This window comes from Manacus vitellinus, unplaced genomic scaffold (assembly GCF_001715985.3).
Source record: "Manacus vitellinus isolate BGI_N305 unplaced genomic scaffold, ASM171598v3 scaffold_14_pilon, whole genome shotgun sequence".
In the NCBI taxonomy this organism is placed as follows: Eukaryota; Metazoa; Chordata; class Aves; order Passeriformes; family Pipridae; genus Manacus; species Manacus vitellinus.
The window spans coordinates 15,182,379-15,192,989 of record NW_021939063.1 but is presented as its reverse complement, the minus strand read 5'-3'; the positions used below and the strand labels follow the sequence as shown (position 1 = coordinate 15,192,989).

At 47.9% G+C, this 10,611-nt stretch overlaps 1 protein-coding gene across 1 annotated transcript in view; it reads right to left on the bottom strand.

Annotated features, from left to right (window-relative positions):
- Window positions 1-790: 790 nt before the first annotated feature.
- DUSP7 (dual specificity phosphatase 7) overlaps window positions 791-10,611 on the bottom strand; it is a 15,083-nt gene continuing 5,262 nt past the window's right edge. Inside the window, exon 4 of the mRNA XM_029958351.1 lies at window positions 791-1,988. The gene's annotated coding sequence lies outside the window, so the exon portion shown is untranslated. The remainder of the gene's footprint in view (window positions 1,989-10,611) is intronic.

Sequence of the window (10,611 nt, the reverse complement as noted above, 5' to 3'; positions counted from 1 at the left end):
TTTCCAGGAAGCAACAGGGGTTTGTACATCACTGCAGCTTCATAAACTTGATCCAAGGCAAGGCCTGTAAACCTTCTGAAGGAAGAAGCAGTGACCAGCCCGGAGCTGGGCAACAAACAGAACACCAACCCCAGCACACACCGGGGAGCAGGACAGATAGTGAAAAGCCAAACGAGTCCAAACCCGCAAGGGCATGACGGCATTTTTCAGGAACTTACAACACCTCCTTCAGGGTGGGGATGAGCAACCAGTGTCCACACCTTGTTGCACTGTAGCCATTCACAGGGTTATGGGATTGTGCTACAACACCTGCTGTACATGAATACGTGGTGAGGGACCCTCACATCCGCCGTAAAGGCGACTTGTTTCTCACAAACACACACCCGCTCTCACCCTGCTTGCAATGAAACACAGAGAGGCATCACAGGCTCCCTGCACGGTGCTGGGATGTGGACAGGACAGGGACAGGCAGAAGGCTGCTCTTCATTTTAACAGGTTGTCTAAAAAAGGTTCATAAAAGTGACTGTCTGTAGAGAACTACTCACCACAAACAGCTCCAGCACACTCCACCCTGCCCAGATAAAAGGTGAGCATGAAGGACAGGCCAAGTCTCTGGTACAGGCTCCAGCCATGGGTCTAGGTAGAGGAAAGAAACACCCCACCCCAATAATCCCCTTATGCTAGAAGATTCGTGGGTTTCTGCATTTTCAGCAATGCCATGCAACTTTAAATACCTAATGGGTACACACATTAGCATGTCTGCTTTGGGAAAAACCACACAGCCTTTTCCTTCTTATTTAGTGGTTTATTTGAATAAAAACTGGGAAAATTAAACATTCCATCCATGCAGCTTGAATCAGTACACAAGTGACAAAAAAGTACTTTTAAAAACACTTTTCTCTGTATTTTTCTCGGGCTACTCCTCCTCTGGTGACACAAAGCAGAATCTGTCTCTTTCCCTCTGCCGAAGCTGACATCAAACAGCAACTTCATCACATCATAAGTTACAATTAAGGCTACTCCTGGAAAAAGATGATCCTTTCCTAAATAAATGCTAAAGCTCTCCTGACATATCTCTTCCTATTGTCTGTATCCAGCCCTGTATTTATAAGATTAGCCTCAAATTAGGACTGTTTCCTCATTCTTTCTTCACTCTTACTACAGCCTGGTTCCTGGGAATCTGATCCTATCTTCTACAGAGGTTACTCCCTGTTGATAGGAAATATCTAGTGTATGTGGGCAGGAAGCGCCAGCAGAGGATAATGAGGATTAAGAGAGAGTCCTTGTTATGACTTATCACCACAGCAGATCAGGAGACTCAGTGGGCCATTTGATCAACAGGAACATTAGGAACTGTCTCACACTCCCACACAGTGTCTCGCCCCACTGTGGTGGTGTGGGTTTAAGTAGCACACGAGGGCTTTGAGGGCAGGATGAGTTGGCCTGACCCATCCAGATACTTCCACATCATCCAGTCCTTCTTAACCAGAAGCAGAGTACTTGAGATGAGAGAGGACAGGTTGAAGAAAGCAAATCCTTTTGGAGTTGGTTTCTTGCCCAAACATTCCTCAGAGGAGACAAGAGGTGGGGTTTGTTGACCCAGGGAATAGCTTTCCATTGCCTAAGGAATCTGTTCATTTCAGAGTGCCTGGTGCTGGTGAAGAATAAGATGTTCCTGTTGGTATGAAGACCTTCTCAATGCTTTGGCTGTCTGTTTACAATGTCCATTTGATAACAGATGTACAATAACCTCAGGAGTTTTCTCCTCAAGCCATGCACCTCAGCAGCTCTATTGAACAGAGAGAGACCTCAGTGTCTCCAGCCTCCATAAAAGCTCCTCAGACACACACGACCACAGTGTGCCACACACAGCTCATTCCAGGACAGTATCTTCTTGGAAAAGCAGAGGAATCAGAGCCACTAATTGTTGTTGGATCAAGCTTCATCCTGCCCTGTGTCCTGTTTTCAATGGGACTTGACAGCAGCACCTGGAGAAGAGTATAAGAACAGGCCAAGGATGTAGCTGCGTTACATTACAAACGCTTTCCCGGGCTCCAGCTATTTGCAGTTGTGGGATTTTCTCAGCAAGATACTGTGTATTGATATTTAAAAGTCCACTCAATGGATTTTCATGGCATTACTTACTCCAACGTCTCCCAAGCCTACAAAAGCCTTTATTCACCACAGATTCATACAGTGCATTTATACTGTTTGTTCTCAGCTCTCCTTGTAGAAGGTGACTGGCTTTGGGTTTTTGACCATCCCCAGAATCAAGCCTTGCTCCCATAGCACAGTTCATTGCACTTCTGAGATCTCTCTCCCTTGTGGCATTATCCCTTTCTGAGCTTGTTGCACTGCATTTTAGATTAGGATGGCTCCCTCCTCCCACTGGATGGCTTTGTTTTTCTCAGCATCCTATGCTATAACCCCACCACTCCACATTGCAAGGACTTCCTACAGCTGTTCAGTGCAGCTTTTGGGTTTTGCTACTCTGAACAGTCAGCAGCAAACTTCTTCATCTGCCACTTACTCCTCTTTATCATTAACAGACACATTCAACAGCTTTGGCTTTTGACAGGCCCTTGTTGCATCTGACTGATGCCAATCCTCCATTGGGAAAGCTGGCCCTTCACCTCTCAGCCTTAATTTCTCAGCTTTCAGCTTATTGTTTACTCATTAGAGACCCCCATGACATATCCCAAAACTCTGAGAGCACAACAGGACCTCTGGCTGGCCAGGGTCCAACCACCCATGGAGTATCTGGAAAAAGACCTATTTTCCCATCTGCTCTCTCAGCCCAACTCATCGGCTTCCAGGCTTCAATAATCTTCCCCAGGAAGGCTCCCAGTTGTGTCAGCGAGGAAAGGAGAACAGCTGCAGCTCAGGCACAGCAGAGTCATTAACACTGAGTATGGACAGAGACAAGGTAATATCAGCAGCCAGGCACCGAGGAGGCTCCTCTGACTGAACATCCCTGACCCTGCTGAACTCCACCTACGCCAGACCACTCCTGGAGCACAGCTTCTTTTTCCCAGGGGGAGCTTGAGCAGATCCCCACAGAAACACTATCAGGACTTCCTCCTGCAATGCCCTGGGGCAGCCACAAAGAGAACTGTCATTACTCAGCAACCCAGCTTGCTTCCGAACCCTGGAAAACATCCGGAGAGAAAAAAAAATGTGGCTCTTCCTAATATCCCTTTCACTGGATATTAGTCCTCAATCCCATGGAGATGAATAGTGCAGACTTTTCCTCCTAGTTACAGTCTTCCACCCTGCCACCCACCCCCAGCTCCTCCCCAGATTGTCCCTGTGGATTTCAGTTCCCAGCCACACCGTGCTTTTGCAAAGCGCTCCCTCAGCCTCCTCCTCAGAGCTCCCAGAGAACAAGCCTCAGGAAAAGCACCTTCCTCTTCTTTCACAGGGAGAGGCCGATTGCTTCAGATAATGGCATTAAATGAACAAGTCGGACACTGAGCAGCAAGATTAGTTCCCACAAAGACTGGGTAGTAATGAGAGTGGTTAAAGACAGGTAATGAGTGGGTGGCACCTGTCAGCTTCATAATGTAGATTATAATTTGTTTATTACTCTTGCTACTGCTTTCGCTGCCGTTGGAATGCAATTAATTAATAGCACTGATGAGTCCTGCTCAGTATCTGTCATCCCTGACCTACAAACATCCCTGGGCCGCCGCTGCACATGCAGGAGCACTGGACATGTGGTGGCATTGCATGGCCAGTAGGAAGGATCCCACAGCTCAGGGAGAAAAGTTAAAACCACAATAAACACCCCCCAATGTACCTCCAGAAGGAACAGACTCACAGAAGTGCTGGAGATTCAAGAAAACTAACCATCATCCATGGTTTGGTAGACTGGAAACTGTATCTCAGGGAAAGTGTTGATCCTGTATCAGAAACGCACAGTGGCAAACCGCAGCTTCAAACCTGACTGACTTTGTTTTGCTAAAAATACCAACATTTGTAACCCTTGCTTTATGCACACACACACACACACACACACACACACACACCCCTCTCCACTTTTACCAGACTTAAAACTAGGCTGGGAATTTCTCTAAACTGCCTTAGCAGCTGGCAACACAGCAAAGCAGCAAGCTGGCTGCTCTAGGCTTTTTCAGATACAGTTCTTGTGCAGATCAGGCCCAAATTTGGACCCCCACCAGCGTGGCACCCCTCGACACCAGTGCCTTCACCATGTCCTGCAGTAGGACTTGCAGAATGGACCCAGACAGGGTGAACAGAGAACCTCAGCTTCACTAACTTTCAATAGCAACCTTCCTGCTCTCCCCAAGCCACTCGAGTCCTTCCCTTTGCAAAGAAAAACACGCTGCAGGGACATAAATAAAAACCAGCGGCGAACATCGGCACTGAGCTGCACTATCAGTGCGTGTTCGGGCACAGGCGAGCACCCACTGAAGTCAGCAGAAGTTTGGGAAGACAAAACACCTCCCACACAAAGGAGAGACAGAGGAAGCAGTCAGAGCTGTAAAGCAGATAAGCTGTCTGTCAGAACAGGCTTGGACTGTCCTAGCAGGAGGATGTTGTCCAATGAAAGGGAAAGCTATTTGGGGAATGAATGAATAGTGAAGCTTCTTGGTTTTTTGGTTGGTTTTTCTTTTTTTTTTTTTTTTAAGAAAAAACACCCAAACAAAACAAAAAAACCACCACAAAACTTTCCCAAACATCTCTCACTCTCAGCTTTCTGCCAACAGGATGCAAGGCCAAGACATGCAGGAGCCTGCCTCAACCTCCAGCATAGGATCACTCAAAGGCAACTGCCAGAATAGGGGCAGAGGGAAGGTGAAGAATGATAGAGAGGACACAGAGACAGAGCTGAGAGCAGAGCTGTTGTTCTGTCAGAGGAGAGGGCAGCTTTCTGCAGTCTCAGCACCCTGAATCCCCTCAAGCTAACATCCAGCATCCTGTTTTGCACAGCTCTGAGAAGATCCTGCTTGGCTCTCAGGGGTATGATCCTGCCTGGACCACTGCCTGGTCCAAGCAACAGGGAATCAGCTACCCAGGGAGAGGAAGTGGCAAATTTAGAATAAGACCCAAACAAACTGCACCACTGGAGCAGAGCTGTAAATCTTTCACCAGGTACTGAGCACTTCACTGCCAGGATAAATGCACAAGAAAATGACGGGTCCAATCCAGAGCTGCATTGGCAAAAGGAAGTAAAGTGCTTATCCCTCTAACTGCACCCCCTCATGCATAATTCAGCTCAAAATCTCCCATACTGAAAAATGCTGTGCTTTTAGGATGTTATATCCGCAATCAAACCTCAGAGCTCAGCTTCTTGCTGGCACAGGGCTTTCACTAATGCCATATCAGTGACCAGGGTCTCGCCAACGCACCAGTCTGCTCCCTCCCACTTTTTGCAGGGCTTATCACAACAATTCACCTCTCAGAAGAAAACAAGGCAAAACCACAAGTCAAACTGGAGCACTCCTTTACAAGAAAAGGAAAGAAAATAAAAGAAAAAGACAACACAGGCCAGAAACAAAGAGTAAACTTCATAAAAGCAAAACCCCAAATCATGAAGAATCTGCCCTTGAGGCTGTGATGGAAGAGGAGAAGAGCAGAGAGATGAGAAGAGCAGAGTGCCCGAATGCAGAGACTTTCAAAATAAAGCAGTGAGAAACCCAGCAAATGGCTTTACATAAGCCAGATGTTTCTCCAGGGAAAGAAAGTAAGGAAATAAATAAATCTGTCTGGATTCCCTTTTCTCTCCAGACTTGGGTCCCTCACCAAATACTTCTTAAGGCCCTACATGCTCTGGGATCGCTCGTACCACTGGGCAGCACATAAGTAACACACATATCATCCCCTGCAAATCTCCCCACAGAACAGCTCATCTCCATTTCCAACATCTCAATGTCTCCAAGAAGAAATGGGGCCAGGGCTCTGTTCTCCTACAGGACCACAGCTTTGCAGGAACCGCTGCCAGGTGGGAGTACCTCAACTCCCAGCTATCTGAAGAAACAGAAGGTAGTGGAGAAATCAGGGAAAGCACATAAGGATAATGCAGAACAAGAGCAATTTCAGCAATGAGCACGACTGGAAGGGAGGAAGAAAGGCCTGCAAAGCACTGGTGGTCTTGCCTTGCCCCAGGCAGGGGAGGGGGTTCCACACTGCCCCAGCACCGAGGGGCCCACACGGCCCACAGAGACAGGGTCCCAGCAGCCCATGGCCATCCAGCTGGCCCGGGTGGCTGCGCCTGCCACGGGATTTGTTCCCAACCCGTAATTAAACCCCAACCCTTGACAGAGCCACCAGAGCTGAAACCGCAGCTTCCGCCCTGACCCAGCTCCCGGCCCAAACACAGGATCACAACACGGCGGAGCAGGGAAGCCGGGAGGTGTCAGGGAGGAGCCCACAGGCTCCAGAAACTCACAGTTCCATGGCAAGCAGCTCAGTCTCTGAGCACAGGTGCCGCCTCCATCGCGGCTGCCGAGGGCCCTGCCGCCATCGCAGGCTGAGGCGTTCGGCCGGCTCAGGGCCTTCCTGCCGGGGCTGTTCATCCTCCCAGCTCCTCCACAGGACCCAGCCGCAGTTCTGTACCACTGTGACGGCCACAAGCCTTTCAGGCCACCAGGCGGGGTCCCCTCAGGTGCCCCCCGAGCAGCGTGTGGTGAGGCAGGACCCTGGGGACAGCTGTCCTGAGGTCCGACGCCTCACCTTTTCCCGCCAATTTAAGGCGATTCCCACACGGATGCCACGCAGACAGCTGTTCAAACGCAAACATGGCCCCCAGCAAACAGGCGCGTTTGCTGCCGAGCCACATTTGCAGCCTGGACCCCACAGTGCCCAACCGGACAGGGCAGCTCCAGGAGGCCTCACTATGGCCCATCCTTTGTGCCTGGGCTGCTGGGAGACACAGCAAGGAGGTGGGGTGACAAACCCAGGAGAAAGGGCAACTGCACAGTTTGAATAAAGACACTTGAGGGAACAGGACGTGGAAGCTGAATGGGACTTCCAGGAGCTGCTCTCCCTGCTGAACATTCCCTCACCCATCCTCTCATCCCAGATTACATTTAGCCAGCCCAACTACACAATTAAGAGACAGATTTGAGGTGGAACGGGAGCAAATGGCACAAAATAAGGAAGAAAGCCTGCTTTCACACTCCTTACAAGCACCTCAGAGCATGACTATCACAGCCTGTGCCAGTTGGCTGTAAATACAGGGACGTGTTCATTAGCTGAACTATTTGAGTGCCTTTGCAACACTGCAAATAGCCTAATTTGCTCACACAAAGGATAAAACAAGACTATAACAGCCCACAAATAACCTGGTTACCTTGGAAATGTGAGCACCCAAATTCAGATGGTAGCAGGAAGAGTCTCCTTTTCCACGTGCGTCTCCAGGTGATGCAACAGCAGACAAGTTCAGAGCTGCAGAGGTTGACTTGCATCATGCTCAGAACGTGTTTACTGCCACACCAAGGGAAGGGGACGTAAGCAAGGGAAAAAAAGCTACAAGTAATCACAAAGCCCCTTCCCCAAGCTCATAGAGCTCTTGAGGCTGGGCTTCCCAATGGGGAATTGCAGAAGCTGAGCTCTGTGTTTAGAGCTTTGGGCTTTTGCCATGACTTGAAAAGGAGAGAGAAACTTTTTTAAAGCATCTAGGCCCTGTGGTCCCTCTAACTGTTCAAATGAGAAGTTAAGACAAAGTCATTCATTGGGAAAAAAGATAAATTCCCATTTGTATTGCCTGAGGACTTGTGGTATCACAAGTGAAAACCCAGGCACAGCAGATCTCTGTGCCCAAACAGGAGATTACCTGGTTTTGTAGAGCAGAACACCACAGAGCATCTTACAAGCAGCTCATCTGGAATCAATGGGTTAACCGAGGAGCTTCTCCCTGCTGCGTGTGGGAAGCTGTATCTCCTTGCCAAATTCCACTGCTCTGAACATAACCAGCTTTCTCACTCAGCCCGTGCTCCTACGCTCAGCCATGCTCGTGCCTGCCTCTGCAAGAGAGTGTAGACAGACCCCATGTTCTCTTTTCCCTCTGTAACTATTTCTCCAGCACTGCCCCTCGCCTGGTGTCAGTTCTCTTCGCCTCACTAAATTACAGGATGTCAGGTCTCCAAGGAAACCCCTCGGAGCCAAGAAGCACGGGTGCAAGACATTTGTAAAACACTGATGCCTGAAGACCAGCCAGGCTGGCTGCTCCCTGCTGTTGAGGCCAGGAAGCTTGGAAAAGGCTGCTTTGGGTCTTGGAGGAAAGAGCACTTGCAGGTGGCAGGATGATTTTCAGACAAGTCATCTCCTTCCTTTGGCAATAGGGCTTTTGAGTGCAGCAGTGCTGGGACACTCAGGGTAGACTTGCATCTCCCAGGATCAGGTACCCCAGGGAGCTGCCAGAGGAGCAGCCTGGCAGCTGCCTGCACACCAGCCCTTCCTCCAAAGCCATGGCAAAACAGCAGCTGTGCTGTTCCAGCCAGCTACCACTCAGCTACCACACAAATGAGCTTACAGAGCTAATGCTAACTGCTAATATCCTACTCCACACCTTAGTAGAAAATCCTAAGAGGAAATTAGATGGAAGCAAATATAGCCATACACCTGACAAGCTATTCTGCCCGCCAGTGCACAGCCTCCAGCATGGTTTCCTATCTTCCTCAAGATGTATTCTACCACGTAATTACAAGGTAAAACCTAGAGGTCTTTTTTTTCCCTGCATACCAGGTAGATTTTCATTTGTTTAGCCACAAACAGACCTCTAAATCAATAAATAGATTCCCCATCATGCAGTTAAGGAGTAAACAAACTCATGCACACACACACACACACACACACTCCCTGGGGTCCTGCTTCAGCCTCTATCTCCCCTCTGCACTCACCAGCCTGAGCTCCTTCTGGAATTAAGCTACCTGGTCTTTGGTGCTCAGGCCCTAGGATTAGAAGAACAAGGTGACACATATACTCACTGTGAGGAACTGAACAACTGAATAGATAGCCATTTAATTTCTTGTCATTTAGGTTAAAACAAGGGGTGGGGGGGAACCCAGCCCTACACAGCTACAAGCAGAGTCGTGGGGAGCCACAGCTCCCTTAGCTGGGCTGCACTCAGAGCCACATTTCACCCTAAAACACCCTCATCAGCCACTCCAGATTTCCCACAAACTGCACCTGGGGAGCATAGGGGGACAGCACAGCCCACGTGCAACCCACACTGCACCCCCTTTCCCCCAAGGATGCAGGAGGGGGTTCCTGCTCTCCGAGAGGATAAGCCATCAGGTGGCTGCCCACAAGGCCACAACTTCTTGCTTTCCTACCAAAACACAGTCTGCTAACACAACAGTTGTGGGCAAGGCTTTGCCATGCCTTTGTAGGCCACGCTTAAACGGCGAACAAAAGTGTCTTTAGTTTATCTATTTATTTTTGGCGCAGAGGAATGGCTGGGGTCAAAGCCAGTCCCATTCTCAAGCTGTTCTTTGTTCTCTGGTTTATCCAATACCCCCTTATCCCTCTCCTCGCCCTCCCACCTCCCCCTCTCCATTTTACCACAGGTCTTAAAAATTAAGCTGTGCATGAAACCAAACACCACACTTGAACACTGCCCAGCAAATGCTCTTCATGGTCACAGAAGAATACTAATTGACCATAAAAAACGGATAAGAGCAGCATGCCCTTATATGGGCAGAGGCTAGACAAGCATCTGACACAAACATCATTTTTAAAGAAAAAATAATATTTATTTGCAATATAAACAAAGTCCCAATATTGGATCAGTATATATAGGGTCACTAATTTTCCTTCATAACTCAGAAATCAGAACCATTCCTCACTAACAAGCTCTCATTTGTACTAATCAGAAAGATGCATCTTATTTTTTTCCTTTAAAGAAAGAAAGACCACTAACAGCACAGGAAGCCTTTACAAACCAGCTTAGCTGTAACGCAATACAGATGCACTGTCAAAAAATCCCTGAAAAAATAAATTCCTCCATGAGGTAAGATGCAATTAGGCTATTCCCAATTTTCTCACTCGCAACCGTACGCCCATTCTCCCTTCCAATGACCCACGATCCCAACATTGTGGCAAACAAAACCCAACAAACAAACAAAAAACAACCAGAAAACAAGAAACAGAAGCTCATTCCAACATTCTGGTAACATCTTGTAACAAAAAAGAACAGTTTCAGGATGTGACAGCGTCAAACATTCCTCCAGATGGAGATTTTTTTAATTATTTTTTCCATTTTCTTGAAAAAAGTACAAAAAACTGGATATTTAGAAAAAATCCGTGGCTTTTTTTTTTTCTTTCAGTTATGTGAGAGTTAAAGTGGACAGGGAGGGGGGAGAAAGGAGGGACTACATTGCAGCCAATAAAGAAATCTCCAAATCCGTTCTGCCCTCCTCCCAGAAATTATTACCACTTCCTCCCCTCCCAGCTTGGTATAAGGAGTTTGCCAAACACTAGCCAGAAATACATACAAGTCTTCTCAGAATAGAAGGCACGGCATAAAGTTATTCAAAAGAGGAAGAAGGAGGGAAAAAAAAAAAAATCAGAACCTCTGTCGAAAGCTCCAATCATCTCAGAATTTGCCAGTTAATATATATATTCATATATATATATATATATATA